Source organism: Camellia sinensis, chromosome 4 (assembly GCF_055761805.1).
Source record: "Camellia sinensis isolate YWXY chromosome 4, ASM5576180v1, whole genome shotgun sequence".
Classification (NCBI taxonomy): Eukaryota; Viridiplantae; Streptophyta; class Magnoliopsida; order Ericales; family Theaceae; genus Camellia; species Camellia sinensis.
Window position 1 is genome coordinate 97,406,960 of NC_138964.1, and position 20,422 is coordinate 97,427,381.

The window sequence follows — 20,422 nt, forward strand, 5'->3', positions numbered from 1 at the left end:
AATTTGCCTCAGAATCGATAATATGGAACTTGGTGGCCGAGCGAATCTCTCCAACGGCTAAATCAACTGTTACGCATCCGATAGTAACTCTCCTTTCTCCACCGAAGCCAGTGATGACTATCGGCTGCTTCACAATGCGTTCTTCAGAGATTCCGGCTTTTTCTAGAGTAGCGCGAGTCATAATGTTGATAGAGGCTCCACTATCTAGAAAGGCCCTTTTGAACTCAACCCCGTTAATAAAAACAGTCACATAAAGCGGGCGATTGTGAGAAAAAGGATACTTTCGATCAGCCTCGGAGAAAGTAATGGCACTAGATTGCTCTTTTGCCTTCCTCGGGATAGACCCCTCAGTCGACATGCATTCCTCATGGTGTGCCTCGGCTATATTAATGATAGACTTGGTGATTTCCGTTCTTGCCTCCCTGGAAAGTCCAAGCTGGTCAAAGAACTGCTTGAACTTTACACAGTCTTGCAGGGTTTTGGCATAGTGATCCGGATCTGTTTCCACTCTTGGAGGCTCGTAGTTAACCATCTCCTCGGTCTCCTCAAAATAAGATGCCACATAAACATGGTGTCCTCCTCTTCCATAGTATTCTTCTCCTCCTTCTGGATCAAAGGGATCTTCGCCATGAGTCATAAATGTTCTGCCCTCTGGATCGAGAGCACTTCCATAGTAAACTTGCTCACCCTCTGGCTCGAGGATGTCGTCCAGATAACAGTCATCGTCATCGAGATTAGCAATAGCCTCGATCATTGGGCCTTCATAAGCTATCATAGCAACATTCTTGCCCTTGTCTCGGTGTTGAGGATATGGTTGTTCTCGGATGTCTTGAGTCCCTCGCTTTTTGAACCTCAATTCGTCTGCCTCGACTTTATCTCTGAAGATTTTCCTGAGAGTCCAACACTTCTCTGTCGGATGTTTCAATGTACGATGGTAGACACAAAATTCAGGGCTCTCACGGTCCTTTTTTGATGGCATTTCTTCAACATAAGGCAATTTTAGCTCTCCGTCAGCCACCCATTCCTTAACTAGAGCTTTCACTTCCTCGATTCCACATGGATAAGAAACATTCCCCTTTTCACCATTATATTGCTTTCTTTTCTGGCCCCTATGACCTCCTCCTTGTGAATTTCGAGTATCCGGGGCAGAGGCAGCAGCAACGGTAGGTCCACGAGATGACTTGAAACTAGTCTTGTAACTGGCTTTAAATCCGGACTCCTGAGCCTGAGGGATGCTAATGTTCCGAGCTGCTTCTATTAATGCCGAGAAGGTGGGTAGCTTGTGGTTAACTAGAAACATTTTGTACCTGCTCAATGCCCCTTCTAGACAAATTTGAACCAGATAACTCTCCTCAACTGCTTCATGACAATCCACGGCCTTGTCCTGAAACCTTTTGACGTAGTCAAGGATGTCTTCACTTTCTTGTTGCTTCTCTTTACACAATGTAAGTGTGGTCACCTTCTCCGCCACTTGAAAGAACTTGGAGTGGAATTTGTTAACCATTTCCTCCCAACTTCGGACAGAGTTTGGGGCCAAATTAACATACCAACTATATGCTCGGTCGGTGAGGGACTTAGAGAATTCTCTCAGTCGGAGGACGTGGTTTGAACCATGAATACCTAGAGTCTCGATGAATCGCACAACATGTTCTCGGGCATTTCCTTGTTTGCCGTCGAACTTGATGAACTTCGGCACTGTATACCCCTCAGGGTATGGATAGCTCAGCATCTCAATGGGGTAAGGCGGCTTGACGTCTGGATCAGGCAAAGAGGGTAAGGTCCTCTTGCCCCGTTCGAGATCGAACATGGCCTGCACATCGGCGAGAGTGAGAAACTGTTGAGGGAGAGAGTTTGATGGTGGTATTCCCGGGACTTGGCTTATGTACCCGAAGACTGAGCTAGGGGCGTCTTGGCCATTCTGGTGCTGCGAATTCATCATTGGTGAGGACATTTGACGATACTGGCCATCAGCGCCTATAGACAAGCCAGTCGGTGATGGGATATTGAATTGAGGCCCATAGAGTCCACCGCACGGCGCCGCTATACCGGGTTGTGCTTGCAGATTTGTTGTTGGCACCAAAGGAGGCCCGCTTGGTGCTTGGGTAACATTCACTGGTGGCGTAACAAGATTAGGTACGGGCATAGCTCCCTTTTGCGCCATCATGCTCCTTATGTTTTCCTGGACACCAGCAGTCGTTGGAGTGCCGTTCATTACACCAGAAACTCCCCTAGTCACCATTGGATCTTGGCTTGGCACGCCATGGAGACCGGGTGTGGGCAAACTGCTGCCGCCTACTGTGGTTTGAGCATGTGTTACTGTGGCCGTGTTGCCATGAGCCACAGGCTGATTGGGGCCTACTTCTCCTTGGATTTGATTTTGCGTTCCGGCGGGAATAACTCCACCAACAGTTTGATTTCCGTTTGGCGCCGGTGCAAAGTTAGAACTCATCACCATCATGGTGTGAGTGAGATTCTGAAGAGTGGTAAGAATCTCTTGTTGAGCATTTTGAAGTCCTTGAATGGCTTCAAGCAAAAGTGGTTGATCTGGAGCCGTGGTCCTGTCATCACCACCATTAGAGGATCCTTGTTGGTGAACTTCATCTTCTCCCGCCATCCTTGTTGGAGTTGTGTGGATTCCAGATCTCGTTGAGACCATTAACCAATCCGCCTCCCCAGCAGAGTCGCCAAAATGTAGGAGAGGGTTCAAGAAAGGAGTTGGAAAATTCAAAAATCTTCGAAGATCCTTGAAGAACAACTTCGAATTCTCTAGAAGAAATGTGAGAGGCTTAGATTCTTCAACGGTCTCAACTTAAGAAACACAAAAGAAAGGAGATGATGGAGATAAGAGATTGGGTGAAGAAGAAGGCAAAATGGCTAGAGAATAGAATAATGGCACGGCTCTCCCATGGATCTCCCACTTTCACTCTCAAGGTTGATAATGGAGAAGGGAAATTAGTTCTTTCCCAAGAGTTAAAAATCTCCAAAATCCATCCCTTGTAAAGCTATGGGTGGGTGCTATTTATAGGCACCTCATGATGTAGGATGGAGCCCATGTGCAAGGCACATGGGGGATATTCTCTCTAACCACCTTGTCCGAGGAGGTGACCCCTCCGAGGAGGTGACTTCTCCGAGGATGAGAAAACCCCGAAGAGGAGATCACTCCCTCGGCGAACCCTTCTTCTTAGCCACACCTAACCAATGATCCCCAATCATCCCAAAGGGTCAGGGGTAGTCCCAGAGGACGTCCTGCCGCAAAATATTGCCGAGTCTCATGGACCCCCCGGGGTCGTGCCACCTCGACCCGGGTATAGGCTAGTTTAACCGAAGAGTGAATTTATCTCCACTCACCGTCCTCGGGATCGGGTCCTTTGTTCGAACTCCATTACGCCCATGGTTCTGGTGCGTAGATCCCGGAAAGCTCCGAGCCCGCAAGTGTTCTGGGACTCATTAACGGAGCGACTTCTAGATTGCGTCTGAATCCGTTCGAAGCCAAGTACTTCGGATCTCTAGATTCGTGGGTCCGAATCCTTTCGAGTCCGAGTGCCTCGGATCTCTAGGCTTGCTTAATACCCTTTCGAGTCCGGGCCTGAGTAAGTCTCTAGGTTCGTGGACCCGAACCCTTTCGAGGCTTACAGCGATTCAATCCGTTTGATGGCGATAAATCTGGGCCCACCGATTCTTGGACTTGCGATAAATTCGGGCCCACTAATCTTGGGCTATTGGGCCTAAATAATTTAGTGGGCTCAAATTAGCCCCTCTTACAAACTTTGAGGTTATGAGTTCAAGTTACGGGATAATCACTTTGTACACTATGTCAAATGTTAGTTGTATACTCAATCTTTTCTCTCCCAAACACACATTAATACATACTAATTAAGTGTTGTATATACAAATGAACATAAATGTATAATATGATATATAAACTATATATACATATAAAAAAATTCAAATACTATAGAAGTAATCTCTAATAGGATAAAGAAATTTTTTAGGTAGAAAATAAAAAGAGAATATAAGATCGTAGAAGAATATGATATATATCTTTTATATTGAGGGGCTATTTTATTTATAAAATAAGATATATATTTTAAAAGTGTTAATGGCAAATATAAATTTTTATAGAAACTAGAGAGCCATGGCCCCCTATAATTTTTTTTTAGTTCCATCCCTGCATATGTGAAAATTGCTCCTTACTTAAGTATCAAAGTGTTCGTTTAGCTTAAGCCGATGGGACACCAATCATCTTGTTTGGTTCTAATTTTCTGAATTCAATTTTCTAGAAATTGAATTTTTTGTTTTTGGTGTTGTAGAGGGGTAAAATATTGGCCCATGTCTGGAGCAATTAGGCGAAGCAGTCTAAAAGAAAGGGAAGGCCCAAATAAATTTTTAAAGGAGCCCCTTCAAAGACTATTGGTGTTACACTGGCGCATGGCTAAGAGCATAAGAAGCAATGAAGAGTAAAGTTTCTTCTTCTAAAAGGAGATTCACAGAGTGTAAGAGGAGTGTTAGATTCATCTTCATGCAACAATGGAAATATTAGACAACATATATAAGAGTATAGGTTAGGCCTACTAAACGGTAAGTTCGTCTGATCAACTCAAATTGGCCACTAGCATCTAACATAATCTAAGTCGTCTATAAGAGGATGATCCAATGATCAAAGGCAAAAGCAACATGACCACGTGCTCGACCAAAGTCAAGTACAGACAGAACCCTCGGATTAAACATCGACTCAACGGATAGGACTCAAGTTAAGAAAACTACAAAAGGCGAAGCAAGTAAAGCAAAGAGAACAGACCAGAGATAATCAAAAAACCCTTCTTTAAATATAAATATTCATGGATAAACAAGTATTCAAACTTAATTGTCGGAGGGTCTTCCCGACCAATCCTGGTCGGGGGTGATCACTAATATTTTGGTTTCTCTTAACAGAGTAAAGGAAGGGACACGTTGTCATGACCCTAACCCGCCCCCATGGGTTAAGGACATAACCGGCCAATAATTCTGAGATTACCTACGGCCTCAAACCAAACCAGACATGACTCATCAGAGTAAAGGGGCCAAACGGAAGCAAAATTTAAAACTTTGTCCTTAGAGCTGTACTTATATGGCACGTCATAACAAACCATACATACATATGTTAAGAACTCACATCATAATATGTACTAATACAGAGTTCTGTACAAACAGGATCATTCAAGTATAATTCAGCCAATCAAAACTATATACAAACATAAACAAAGTTCTCGCCAACATGACAAAATAAAACATGATAGCAAAAGGGCGAAGACGGGTCTCGTGCGTGAGACGTATGGGCTGACTCTTCAAAACGTTGGTTGTTCCACACAAACTTCACCGAGGTTGGGTTTGAACCTCTCTTGGCTCACCTACAAACACATGAATGAGCATGAGCGAAGGCCCAATGAATAATATCAAATAAAGAAGTTACACAAATGGTATTTAGAACAGTGTGCTTCAAATGGCCTTGGGCTCAATTCGTATTCTATCTAGCATATATGTATATAATTACAGGTCAAGTGACTGCGGTTCCAAACACATCATACGGCATCGGACCCAATTCATTCGTGTCATACGGCCTCTGGCCCATTCATTCATTCGTGTCAAACTGGCCTTTGGCCCATTCATTCATTCATGTCAAACTGGCCTTCGGCCCATTCATTCATTCATGTCAAACTGGCCTCTGGCCCATTCATTTTTTCAAGTCAAACTGGCCTCTGGCCCATTCATTCTTTTATGTCAAATTGGCCTTCGGCCCATTCACTTATAGAAAACGACCTTAAGGCCAACCATATGGCATAGCAAACATTTGTCCACAATTCAAATTGACAAACTCATAAAACTTATAGAGAAACAAGTAATTGGACAAATAACATGTTTCAAAATATCTTTATTAAGATATTACTCACAGTGATCAGCTGGATGATTTGCCCTGGAGCTTGACCCTACATATTACATAACACACACGGGTCACAAACGATTCAATTCGGTCCTTAATTCACATATTCCTCTTTAGGCTTCTTTCTTATCCTTTTAACTCATTTACAATGCTTAATGCATGCCCAAGAGTACTTAGAAGTGAAAGGCAACGAAAAACGAAGCACATAATGCATTTTCAAAATTTCAGAAACAGGGGTCCCCCACTCGAGCGTGGACTTCCCCGCTCAAGCGAACCTATAAGGTCTGCAAAAGTACTAGTTACTTTGTTTTCACGCTCGAGCGTGAAGTCGGGCGCTTGAGCTAGATGCCACCCTACATAGCTCTCCGCTTGAGCGTGAACTTCCCTGCTCGAGCGGACATTCATGTCTGCAAAAATACTGGGAGCTCGAATTTCCCGCTCGAGCGGCGCTTTCCCCGCTTGAGCGGACATGCCAAATTCTGGAAATTCCAGAACTGTTCTTGAGCTTCAAACTTGTATTCAAACCAACATATCTTGCATATTATGGCTCAAACTTCACATATACATGTATTAACATGATCCAACACCAAATTTATTACATTATGAAGCTCAATTTCACAAACTAATCACGTGCATGTCCCAATTTACACCAAGTTTATTTCCAACATAACAAACTCATGTATTCAAAACTCATATCCTTATGCATTGTACATGCATGTGATATATAACCCTCATTCTCAACTTAGATGATGAAGAGATGGTAAAAAATATGAGCTTTAACTAAAATCTCACATGGATTATACATTTTGTGCTCAAACATGCAAATTCAAAGCAATTTCTCACATGCATGTGCATATTGGCTTCCAATTCAACAAAACTAATTCAATTTCATCATAATCAATTTAATTCATGTTCTTGATCATTATTCAACCTTGAATTCACAAAATTACAATTTAAAATCCATGAATTTACTTACCTAAAGGCTTTAATCTTCACAATTCTAGTTGAATCTTGAGTCTAACCTTCCAATTTCTCAAACTTGAGCCAAACACACAATTCTCCTTCTTTCTCCCTCTCTAGAGCCGACCCTCTCCCTCTCCTTAGAGTCAATATCAGCCAAGTTGAATAAAAGAGAGGAATTGAGTGAGAGTGGCCCTTTTTATATAAGTCCCATTAATCACAATCATCAATATTAAATAATTTGAGCACTACCCATTAATTTAATCTAATTAATCTGATCCGAATCAATTTTCAATTAAATTTCACCGTAGGCTCTAAAAATTACGCTAATCACAATGGCGTAGTCGATTTCGGTTTCTGTGGCCCATAGGGTCTTCAATTTAAATTCCAAAGCAGATAATCAAATAGATATTCCTACGGTGAATAGATAGAAATTTAAAACCACATATTCTCACATAAATGACACTCACAATCATATCAAACACATAATCACATTCATAATAACGACCAATTAGCATAATACGAAACAGGGTTATCACAATCTCCACCCCTTTAGGAAGTTTGGTCCTTCAAACTTACTTTACCTTCGTTGGGAAACAAATGTGGATAGCGTAGGCGCATTTCATCCTCTTTTTTCCATGTGGCATCCATCCCATAGTGTTCTTTCCATTCCACTTTCACCATTGGGATGGACTTACTTCTCAATTGTTTCACTTGCCGGTCAACGATTTGTTTCGGCCATTCGGCGTACTCTATATTTTCGTCAAGAGCTACCCGGTGATAATCAATCACATGAAACGGGTCTCGAAGATAACCCCTCAACATCGACACATGAAACACATTATGGATTTGCTTGAATCCCGGTGGCAAAGTGACCCGATAAGCAACTGGGCCAAGCCTTTCCAGAATTTGAAACGACCCTATGTAATGGGGTGACAACTTACCCTTCTTTCCAAATCTGGCTTGGCCTTTCATCGGAGTCACATGGATAAGCACATGGTCATCAACCTCATACTCAAGAGATCTTCTTCGTACATCTGCATAATTCTTCTGTCGGTCCTGAGCTGTTTTGAGCCTCTGTTGAATGGTTTTGATTTTCTCAGAAGCATCTTGCACAATTTCAAGCCCGAGTAAAGCTCTATCCCCGACTTCTGTCCAACAAATTGGTGATCTACACCTTCTGCCATACAAAGCCCCGTATGGTGCCATACCGATGCTGGAGTGGAAGCTGTTATTTTATGTAAATTTTGCAAGTGGCAAATAGTCTTCCCAACTCTCCTGAAAATCCAAGGCACACATCCTTAGCATATCTTCTAACGTTTGTATGGTCCGTTTTGATTGCCCATCTATCTGCGGATGGAATGCAGTACTAAATCTCAGTTCTGTTCCGATAGTTTCCTGCAAACTCTTCCACAATCTAGATACAAATTTCAAATCTCTATCCGGCACAATAGATACCGGAACTCCGTGTAAACGGAAAATCTCATCAAAATGTGTGGTAGCCAGTCTATAAGCATTAAATGTAGTTCTAACTGGTAGAAAATGTGTAGATTTAGTCAGTCTATTAACTACAACCCATATAGAATCCATACCTCGAGAAGTCCGAATTAGACCAACAACAAAATCCATAGTCACATGCTTCCACTTCTATTCAGGAATAGGGAGAGGCTGAAGTAGACCGCCCGGTTTCTGATGTTCAGCTTTGACTTGCTGAGATTGAAGACACTTAGACACAAATTCTGCAATTTCTTTCTTCATTTTAGGCCACCAATAGCTTTGTTTCAAGTCTCGATACATTTTATTGTTACCTGGATGCATAGCAAACACTGATTTATGGGCTTCATCTAAAACCCTTTTCTTTAGTTCCGGAATATCTGGGATACACATTCGGTTTCGAAATCTCAACACTTCGCATTCGATGCTGAACTTTGTTTTCGGATTTGTCTCAAATTCGTCGATCACTTTCTTGAGGAATTCATCCTCTTTCTGTTTCTGTTTCTGTTTAATTTCATCAATGATTGTCGGTTTGGCTGAAATAACGGCTATCAATCCACTCTGTTCACACAATACTACTTTAATTTCAGACTTCTCAAAGTCTTGCAAAATTTCTTTCTGTTCAGTAAGTAAATAAGCCATACTCCCCGTTGATTTTCTACTCAAGGCATCAGTAACTGTATTAGCTTTCCTGGGGTGATACTGAATCTCAAGATCATAATCCTTTATCAGTTCGAGCTATCTCCTCTATCGCATGTTCAGCTCCTTCTGCGTAAAGAAGTATTTCAGACTTTTGTGATCCGTGTAGACTTCACACTTTGCCCCATACAAATAATGCCGCCAGATTTTCAAAGCAAAAACAACTGCGGTCAATTCTAAATCATGTGTTGGGTAGTTCTTCTCGTGTGGTCTCAATTGTCGGAAGGCATAAACAATAACCTTTCCATTATGCATTAATACACAACCCAAACCCTTATAAGACGCATTACTGAAAATTACAAAAATTTCCGTACCTGTAGGCAGTGTCAATATTGGTGCAGTGGTCAGTCTCATTTTCAGTTCCTGAAAGGCTGATTCTCTTTCGTCGCTCCATTCAAATGATTGCCCCTTGCGTGTCAACCAGGTAAGCGGTATAGCTATCTTTGAAAAGTCTTTCACAAACCTCCTGTAATAACCGGCTAGACCCATGAAACTGCGGACCTCTGTTACATTTGTCGGTGTAGGCCAATTCACAATTGCCTCTATTTTCTGTGGGTCCATTGAAATCCCCTCTTTGTTGATAACATGCCCTAAGAAAACAACTTCATCTAACCAAAATTCATATTTCTTTAGTTTAGCAAATAATTTCCTTTTCCTAAATATTTGCAGGACAGTTCTCAAATGATGTTCATGTTCGAGTCTATTCTTGGAGTATATCAAAATGTCATCAATAAAAACCACAACAAATTCATCAAGGTAGGTTTTAAAAATTCGGTTCATTAAGTCCACAAATGCGGCCGGAGCATTAGTTACCCCAAACAGCATAACAAGAAATTCAAAATGACCATACCTCGTCCTAAACACTGTTTTCTCAACATCCTCTGCCTTTACTTTCAACTGGTGGTACCCAAATCTCAAATCGATTTTGGAAAACACCTGTGATCCCTGCAACTGGTCAAACAAGTCATCAATACGAGGTAAAGGGTATTTATTCTTTATTGTCACCTTGTTCAGTTCTTGATAGTCAATACACAGGCGCAAGGTTCCATCTTTCTTCTTTACAAACAACACTGGTGCACCCCATGGTGAAATACAAGGTCGAATAAACCCTTTGTCAAATAGGTCTTGCAACTGTTCTTTCAGTTCTTTCATTTCAACAGTAGCCATTATGTAGGGAGTTTTGAAAATAGGCTGGGTGCCTGGCATAGTCTAAATTGTAAACTCTGTCTCCCTGTCCACCAATTCCCCTGGTAATTCATTTGGAAACACATCTGGAAATTCTCTAACAATAGGAATACTGTTCAATTCAATATTTACAGATTGTTCAGACAACACATAACACAAATACCCCTGGCACCCTACCCCGTTACCCACAAATACAATTTCTTCCTGTTCTGGTGGTCTAAACACAACCCGCTTTGTCATACAATCAATGGTGACATAATATTTAGTTAACCAATCCATGCCCAAAATTACATCAAAGTGCCTAAAGTTCAAGGGCAACAAATCCACATATAGGATGGCATTCCCAACATGCATGTTACAAAAACGATATACAGATTCACACAATACAGATTCCCCGGACGGAGCAGATACAAATAGCAGATATGGCAATAATTCTAGAGGTCTACTTAGTCTAGATGCAAATGCACATGTCACAAAAGAGTGTGTTGATCCGGAGTCAATTAACACAAAAGTATCTGGATTACATATAGAAATAGTACCTAAGACAACTGCGTTAGCTATCACGACCCTATTCCACCCTTAGTAGAATGGTGCCGTGATGGCCAGTAATCCGAGATTACCAAAGGCCAACTTACAAAGATTCACACATAATCAGAGTATACATATGGGGCCTACATGTGCGGAAGCAATAAATTTAAATCTAATTAGTTCATAAGAGCTGTGCATAGATTAAATGAAATGACATGCATCTTATCAAGGTCTTACAACTTGAATACAAATAAAATAAGTACATAATACATCTTGATCAAAAGGCTTCTCAAGCCGACATAAACAAAAGAAGTAAACTACAAGCCAAGAAGCATGATCTTCAAGATGCTACAAAAATGCGAATCCAAAACAAGTTGCAAATAATCATCTAGGCGTCGCAGCCTTCTTGCTCATCACCTACATATATAAAGAGAGGGTGAGCTTGGATACTCAGTGAATGATATTAGTAATAAAGGGTTAAATGAATGATATCCGAGATCTTTATCAAAACAATACATATGATAACTTGTACAAAATCAAGGGATGAACCAAATTCATCTATCAAGTCTTTCAAAACTTCTTGGATGTTAATAACATCTACATAATACCAAGCGATGACATTCCGGAGAAACAAACCCACGCGGAAAACCGTCAGTGGCAAAACAAGGGTGCAGTTGCATTATAGTCCCCTGGCACTAAGGACTTTCAAAACAAGGGTGCAGGTGCATTATAGTCCCCTAGCACTAAGGACTTTCCCAGAATGTCATCAAAACAAGATAATACTAGATACAAAACTAGGGATAATCATTCATACTCAATCAAATACTTTTCCAAAACGAAGCATGGCTTTATCAAAACTTTATAACATAACTTTATTAAAAATACCACTCACATAGTTCTTCAAACGTCGGGGTTAAAGCAAGGGTCCAAGTCCTACAAACACATAATAAAGTCTACTGAATGCACTTCAAGAAGACAAGAAGAGATGCCCAAAGATGGGTATGAAATGCATTCCTAAAACAAGCTTTGCATGAGTGTAAATGATCTCGACATTTCTTTCAAGACTAGGCAAGTCAAAGCAAAACATGCTGGAAGTTAAAACACTGTTTTTCATCTCGGGGGAAACATGCTGGGTACCAACCAGGTCTTGGCCGAGGTCCCACACCTCTTGGCCGAGGTGTGGTCCCGACGACCACATTCAAGGAAATGAAGTCTGGGAAAAATCTGGGTTTCCTTTGAAGAACATAAAGAATATGAACATGGAGAACATGAATGTTAAAATCATAGCTTCTTTATTAAAAATCTGAGATTTCGTGAGATGAGTTCGAAAACATGGACTTGGGTACCCATACTTGAAGATCTTATGAAAACAACACAAAAACATAGATCTTGATACAAACTTTCGGATCAAAACATGGTTTTATTTCAAGAACTCAAGAACATCATTTTCTCTTTCTAAAACAAGCTTTAAATCAATGCATGGCTCATGAATCATGCTAGATCATGCAATATGATCGAATAAACATGAAGAACAACAAGAGTAAATCCAGAATCTAACCTCAAGACACAGATCTAACAGCTCAAACTCTAAGGATTAAGCTTGGAAATCTGCTACTCTCTCAAGAACTCTTCTCCCTCTCTTCCTAGAGCTTCTCTCTCTAACATGCAAAAGATATGACAAAATGATATGTTTTCTCTACTGCCAGCAAACTTAACCCTTTGCTGGGACATGTAGCACCACTGGATTGGGTTTCCTAAAAAAGGTGATTGAATGACAAGACAAGAGCATGACAAAGGGTTTCAACAAGTAAGGTGACATGCGCACTCCGACAGGTAAGGACCTCAGATTAGAACAAGGCTTCGGCAAGTAAGGTCTCAATGATCTCGGCTAGGAAGGATAACACTTGGCCTAGCTGTGCCACACCTCGGCCTAGATGTACCACACCTCGGTCTAGGTCATACCAGTCCAGGGACAAGATCACTAGGTGCAAGGATCAAGGATCTAGGATGTCTAGATGATTACATCTCGGCTTAGATGATACACATCTCGGCCTAGGTGGTGCACACCTCGACCTAGATGACTACATCTCAGCTAATATGCCAGGGTGAAGGTGGAGGTCAGCTAAAGTGGTTCCAAGATAATCCTAGGTGTAAAAGGTCCAAAGGCGTGACCTAGGCTTAAGATGACCTCGACTATGCACACCAAGCAAGGGACAAAACGTACAAACAATACTCAAGCCAAAACACATAGGTATAAAACAAGACGGAAACCTTACTTTAGGCAAAACAAGTCAAAACCACTCTAGACACCCCATTTTTGACCGTCCTCATGACTTGGACGTCATCGTTTGAACACTCGATGATCATCCATGTTCGTGTTCGTTTTGAGTTCCCGAAGATCTCGGTCGCGCGCCTTGCCTCAGGATCTCTAAACTTGCCTGTTCTATGCTTGGTTCTGGACCAAGAACTTGTTTGTTTTTGCTTCTGAGGGCAGAGAATGGCTTGTTGGTCATCCCCACACCTCACCGGCCTTGGCTTTAGGCCACCGGCCCTGTTTTGTTGCTACCGGCCATTGGTGATGGCCGGTCGGCATTATTTTTGGTCGGCCGGCCGTTTGTTTGGTCAATCGACCATATTTTCTGGCCGGGGCTTCTTTTTTTCCTTTTTTTTAGGCATTGTGCATGCCAGCTGTGCCAGCTGGAGCACACATACCTGTCCTCCATACACGTATGGAGGATTTGCACCCTTTGAACTCTTTTGCTCTAGCTTCTTGAGAAAGCTTAAACCCTTTGCTCTAGCTTCCTCAAGAAGCTTGAACCTTTGCCTTAGCTTCCCCAAGAAGCTTGAACCTTTGTTCTAGCTTCTTGAGGAAGCTTGACCCCTTTGTCTTAGCTTCTTCAAGAAGTTTAGGCCCTTTTTGTTCTATAAAAGAGGGCCTCCCTTCTCCTTTAGAGAGGTTGAGCAAATCAAAGGTATATATATCAGAGATATATATCACATATATATCACTCTCTCTCTATATCTTCCTCTCTCTCTCCATTTGTGTGTGAAATAGTGTTCAAAAGATGCTTTTGTTCTTAGTTTTGCACTAAAACACCTAGTGTTTCACTATACTTCGGTTACTAAGGTGTTGAGGGACTAGTTTTAGAGCTTTTAGGTTGGTTTTGATCAGAGGAAGGGGCTGGTGTTGGTGTTCTTGAAGTGTTCTTCAAGGGTGAGCACTATTTGCTTTATATTCCCCATTTTTGTACAAGCTTTTAACCTATCTTGCATGCTGTTTTAAGCTTAGTGTATAACTAATAAAAGTTCTGTATTTTCATGCTTAAGATGTTTGTTTAAGGTTGCTTTTGGGTTGGGGGTTGTCTACCCCCTCTTAGGCCTTGTTTGGCCTCTTTTTGTACCTTTCTTGTTGAGCTTTGGTACCTTCGTGTATTGGCCTTCTCACCACTGAAATCCAAAGGATTTTCAGTGGTGAAGAAGTGGTTTTGAGGTCATGTATAGGGGAGGGACACCCCTCTCCCTTTGTGTCTCTTTTGCTTGTGTTTTTGGCTCATAAAGGTAGCATGCATGCTTAGTCAATTTTGGCTCCATTTCAAAGGGATTTTGGTGTTATTTGATCATATTATACCTCTGTTTTTGGTCAAATTGTTAGTCCATTGCATGCATAATACACTTGCCTTGTATTCTTGTATTTTGCCTAGAAATGCATCATGCATTTAGACCACCATCCTTGTATGTTTTGACTTATCTTTGTGAAGTTTTTAGTCATGTTTTACCATGTTTAAGCTCTGATTGGTGTCGATTTTGTCATGCTTGCCATGCTTTGTATAGCCACCTTGCATTTTGGCTTGTTAGCCTTGGGTGTGTGAGTCTTGAACATGCTTCATTTGGGTTATTTCAGTGATTTGGAATCACTTCTCATGCCATTTCAGTCCATGTTTCATGCTCGTATGCTTGCATTTAACACCTTTTCAATGCTTTGAAGAGTTGTTGTCTTATACTCTATGTTTAGGCCATTATGCATGCCTCTTTGTTTAAGTCTTCGAGCTGCCATATCAGTGGGTTTTGGGGCTTATTTTGACTTGTTTTAACTCTGAGTTCATTAGTTTAAGTCATGCCATGTTCGGTTATAAGAGGTGTAGTGCATTTGCCCTTTTAAGCCTTGTATGCGTTTCGTTTTGTGTCTTTCTTCATAACATGTTTTGGCTTTGTTCCATATGAGTTTTAATTTCATTTTGGTCTGCCTCGGGACTGTTTTGGGTCACCTCGACCATTTGGGGCTTGGTTAACGTAGTCATGGTTTAAGTCCCGTAGCTAGCTTTGAGCTTTAACTCCATTAACATGCCATGTTTGCATTGTGTAGTCGATTTGGCGTCATTCTTCATGTGATTTCAGAGTTTATTTGCAATGCCATATCCTCATATTTATCACATCTTGCTCATGTTTGAAGGTTGTGCATCGTGGCCTAAATTGATGGACCAACATGTGTGCATGTTTATCTTGCATTTTGGTGCCTCAATTTTGGCATTTTGGCCACTGTTTTGGGATTGGTTGAGGTCTTCTCATTTCGGTTTAAGCCCATCTTTGCATATAGTTGCATGTTTGACATGTTGCATTTGTGTGTTGTTGCATGTTTGCATTATACCATGTTTGCGTGTTTATTATATTGCATGTCATTTAGCTAGTTGCATCACATAACCTTGTTGCATACTTGGTGTGTTTGTGTTACATTAGCTTAGCTTGCATGTTAGGTCACATTGCATTGCATCTTGCATGCTTAGCACATTGTATATTTGCATGTTTAGGTTGCGTTGCATTTGGCATGCTTTGCTAACTTAGCCTCATATTGCATACATGAGCCATTTTGCATATTTGAGACATATTGCATACATGCATTGCATTGTGTTTGGTTTGGGGTGTCAGACCAAACATGAGGTATGAGGTGTGTTCGTACTTAAAGTGACGAAACACGCCTCAAACCTCGGTCGCCGACACTCTTGATCCCAACATGATAGAGTGTGTAGCAGTCATTTGTTTTTATTGCATTCATTTTATATTGATTTGCAAACTTGGCACCATTGGCCATCATGCATCGAAATGCGTGATTGGTGGCCCGAGGACCGAGAGCATGCTCCCTTGAGTTCATTGCATGATAGGGAGATTGGTTATGCACGCATTGCCTTGAAAATACCTTGCCATGCACTGTCTGTCCTTTGCTGCAGCAAAACCAGTGTTCTGTAGGAAGAAATGGCCGGTCGGCAACTTTCATTGCCGGCCGACTATAAAAGTCTAGCTAGTGGTCCCACTTTTGGTCGATATCTTTATTCCAGTGGCCGGTGGACTTGCATTATGGTTGGTGACATCCCACGGTGCTATGAGAGTGTTCCAAAAGCATCACAAGTATTTTCACAATTATTAGAGGTGCAGAAAAGTGCAAACAGAGGCAACAGAGGCATGTCAACGGGTTTTCGAGCAAGGCAAACCGAGCATGCATCATCCAATCATTTCGAGGCAGAGCTGCGGTGGCCTTTCGGAATTCATACTTAGTTTATTTTGTACTTAATTTGTTAATTAATTAAGGGTCTGTAATAATTAATTAGCTAGAGTAGTTAATTATTTATTGGGTTTGTATTATTCTTTCGGACCCTCTGCGAGAGGGCAATGTTGTAATAAGTGTGTGTGCGTGTGATGTATGTCTTCTAACCCTACGTCTTTCTCCCTTTTATTTACTAGCTTTCAATGGTTAGTCTTAGGGCATGTTTCAATTAGCATACTTATGATAGCATGTTTGCATACATTCATTCGTATTGCATGCACCAGGCTCGGCGCATCACACTAACTGCATTGTATTTCAATTCCTGCTTGAATACATGTATCAAGTTGCATTTCACATGACATTTTAGAATAGCCGAGCCTATCTTAGTTGCATTTTGTATGTGTTGCATTAGCCATTGCTAACATGAACTAGGATCATGCATTTGATTACTAACTAGTTTTCTGTTTTGGCTTGGAGTACTAGGTAAGCATTTATGCTTTAGCATCTTGCATGTGTGTGAGTGTTAACATGACAGCATGCTTGCCATGAGGCTAATTGCTTATGTGATATAGCTGCCTGAATGCCTGCGGGTGAAGGTTGGGCTTCTTGAGTTGGAATAATTCGTCGAAACCCGTATTTTAGCCTACTTGCGAGTAGCAAACTCCAATCCAATTTCAAAACAAACGGATATGCGATGCTTTGTTCCAATTTAGGCAATCCAGTCTATACTTGTATGCTGTGTGCATCACATAGTAATTCTAGGCTAATAAACCAGAATAAGAGCACATGTGTTTTCAAAAACTCGATATCATGCTTAGTAGTGGCCGATCCTTGATCGGGCGAGCGGGGGTGCTCATGAAATGACCTTCCCCAATCATACCCAAGTTCTCGAGCCGAGGCAACTTTGGTGATGACGGACACGTGGCCTTAGGCAACGAGTCAGGGTTTCCTAAATCCCCCTAAAATAAAATATTTAGGTGGCGACTCTGTATCTGGCAAAGTAGTCCATGTTTGGCACTTCTTTCTTAAAAATCTGTTTTCCAAAACGATTTGCCGGATTTAGACTCTTTGGTGATTTATCGGTCTTGCATTGCACTTTGCAAGACTAGATTCAGAACTGTGACTATTTGAGTCCGAACTGTAGCATGAGGCCCACGGGCGCGTCTACACACGAGTGCAAGCTTAACAAAACAAAACATGCAGATGCATATGAACATGACTAAGACGAGGATGAGGGTCACTACAGTCTACCCTTCTTAAAGAAGTTTGGTCCCCAAACTTAAGTTACCTTGCCCTGAAAACAACTCCGGATGTTGGATTTTCATTTCTTCTTCCATTTCCCATGTAGCATCCTTGCCATAATGCTCTTTCCATTCAACTTTCACCAACGATATTGACTTGTTCCTTAACCGGTTCACTTGCCTATCAAGAATCCGTATAGATTTCTCCTCGTAACCCAAATCTTCATTAATCACAATCCTGAAATGATCAATCACATGCAATGGATCCCGAATATACTTCCTCAACATTGAAATGTGAAACACATTGTGGACTTGACTTAATTCTGGCGGTAAAGCAAGTCTGTAAGCAACTAGGTTAACTCTTTCAAGGATTTCAAACGGTCCAATATAACGAGGTGCTAATTTACCCTTCTTCCCAAATCTTGAAACTCCCTTCATCGGTGAAATCCTCACTCTCTTCTCCTCTGGTTGACGTAACTCTTCTGTCGACTCTGAGCAGTCCTAATTCTTTGTCGGATAAGTTTAATCTTCTTAGTTGTCACTTGAATCAGTTTGGGACCGATTAAAGCTTTGTCTCCTATTTCGGTCCAACATATCGGCGATCTGCACTTCCTTCCATACAAAGCTTCATACGGCGCCATGCCAATGCTAGCTTGATAACTATTGTTGTGAGTAAATTCTACCAATGGCAAATGCACTTCCCAACTTCCCTTGAAGTCCAATACACATAGTCTGAGCATATCTTCAAGCGTCTGAATTGTTCTCTCTATTTGCCCATCGGTCTGGGGATAAAAAGCTGTGCTAAACCTCAACTCGGTTCCCAAAGCTCCTTGTAGACTCTGCCAAAATCTAGAAACAAACTTCGGATCTCAGTCTGACACAACGAACATCGGTATTCCATGAAGTCTAATGATCTCATTCATATACAACAAGGCGAGTTGATCGGCATTAAAGGTAGTCTTAACAGGCAAGAAGTGTGCTGACTTAGTTAATCTATCAACTACAACCCAAATTGAATCCATACCCCTTTGTGTCCTCGGCAAACCAACCACAAAATCTATGGAGATGTGTTCCCATTTCCACTCGGGAATTAACAAAGGTTAAAGAAGTCCTGTTGGCCTCTGATGCTCTGCTTTCACTTGTTGACAATATAGGCACTGGGATACGAACCCGGCTATTTCTCTTTTCATATTTGGCCACCAAAAAGTTTTCTTTACATCTTAGTACATCTTCGTATTTCCTGGATCAATGGCAAATTTGGAACCATGGGATTCTTGCAAAATCTTCCTCTTCAACTCTGGGACATCGGCCACGCACAACCTTCCTTCAAACTTAAGTACCTAATTCTCAATGGTGTACCCTGACCTCGGCTCGGTGACAAACTCATTAATTACCTTCTTGAAGAATTCATCTTCCCTCTGTCTGGTCTTCACTTCCTCAATAATCGACGGCTCTACTAAAATCGTTGCCCAACATGCCAAACTCCCAACTAACTTCCTGCTCAAAGCATCGGCCACGGAGTTTGCTTTGCCTAGATGATATTGAATCTGCATGTCGTAGTCCTTTAATAACTCAAGCCATCTTCTCCGCCTCATATTCAATTCCTTTTGAGTGAACAAGTACTTCAGGCTCTTGTGATCTGTGAAAACTTGGCAAGAAGCTCCACACAGGTAGTGGCGCCAAATCTTTAAAGCAAACACTATGGCTGCTGGCTCAAGATCATGGGTAGGGTAGTTCTTTTCATGGGATTTCAATTGATGAGATGCATATGCTATGACTTTACCTCCTTGCATTAATACACAACCCAAACCCTTATGTGATGCATCACTATAAATCTGAAATTCCTCATTACCTGACGGTAGTACAAGAACTGGTACAGTCACTAACCTCGTCTTGAGTTCCTGGAAGACTGTTTCTCTACCTTCGGTCCATTCGTATGTCACTCCTTTTTGAGTCAATTGTGTCAATGGTACTGCAATCTTCGAGAAGTCCTTCACAAACTTCCTATAATAGCCTGCCAAACCCAGAAAACTACGAACCTCGGATATATTAGTCGGCCTCAGCCAATTTACAACGGTTTCAACCTTGCTAGGATCAACTGAAATACCTTCTTCATTAATCACATGCCCCAAAAATGAAATGCTGGACAGCCAAAACTCACACTTGCTAAGCTTGGCATACAACTTCCTGTCTCTCAAAATCTGTAAGGCAAGTCTCAGATGCTTCTCATGCTCAACTTCGCTCTTGGAATAGATCAATATATCGTCGATGAAGACAACCACAAACTCGTCTAGGTAAGGCTTAAAGACTCTGTTCATCAAGTCCATGAATGCTGCAGGAGCATTAGTCACTCCAAAAGGCATTACCAAAAATTCGTAATGGCCATACCTCGTCTGAAAAGTAGTCTTTTCAACATCTTCAGCTTTAACCTTGAGCTGATGGTAGCCCGACCTGAGATCAATTTTAGAAAAGACTCATGCTCCTTGTAGTTTATCAAGCAAATCATCGATCCTCGGCAACGGGTACTTATTCTTAATGGTTACTTTGTTCAGTTCTCTGTAATCAATGCAAAGACGAAGTGTACCATCCTTTTTCTTAACAAATAGAACTGGTGCTCCCCAAGGTGAAGTGCTCGGCCTGATGAAGCCCTTATCTAACAGCTCTTGTAATTGCAGCTTCAACTCTTTAAGCTCGGCTGGGGCTATTCTATAGGGTGTTTTGGAGACAGGCTGGGTTCCCGACATAACGTCAACAGTAAAGTCTACTTCTCTATCGACTAAGTGGCCAGGCAAATCATTTGTAAAGACGTCGGGGAATTCATTAACAATTGGGGTATCGGCCATTTTAACATTTCCATTCGGA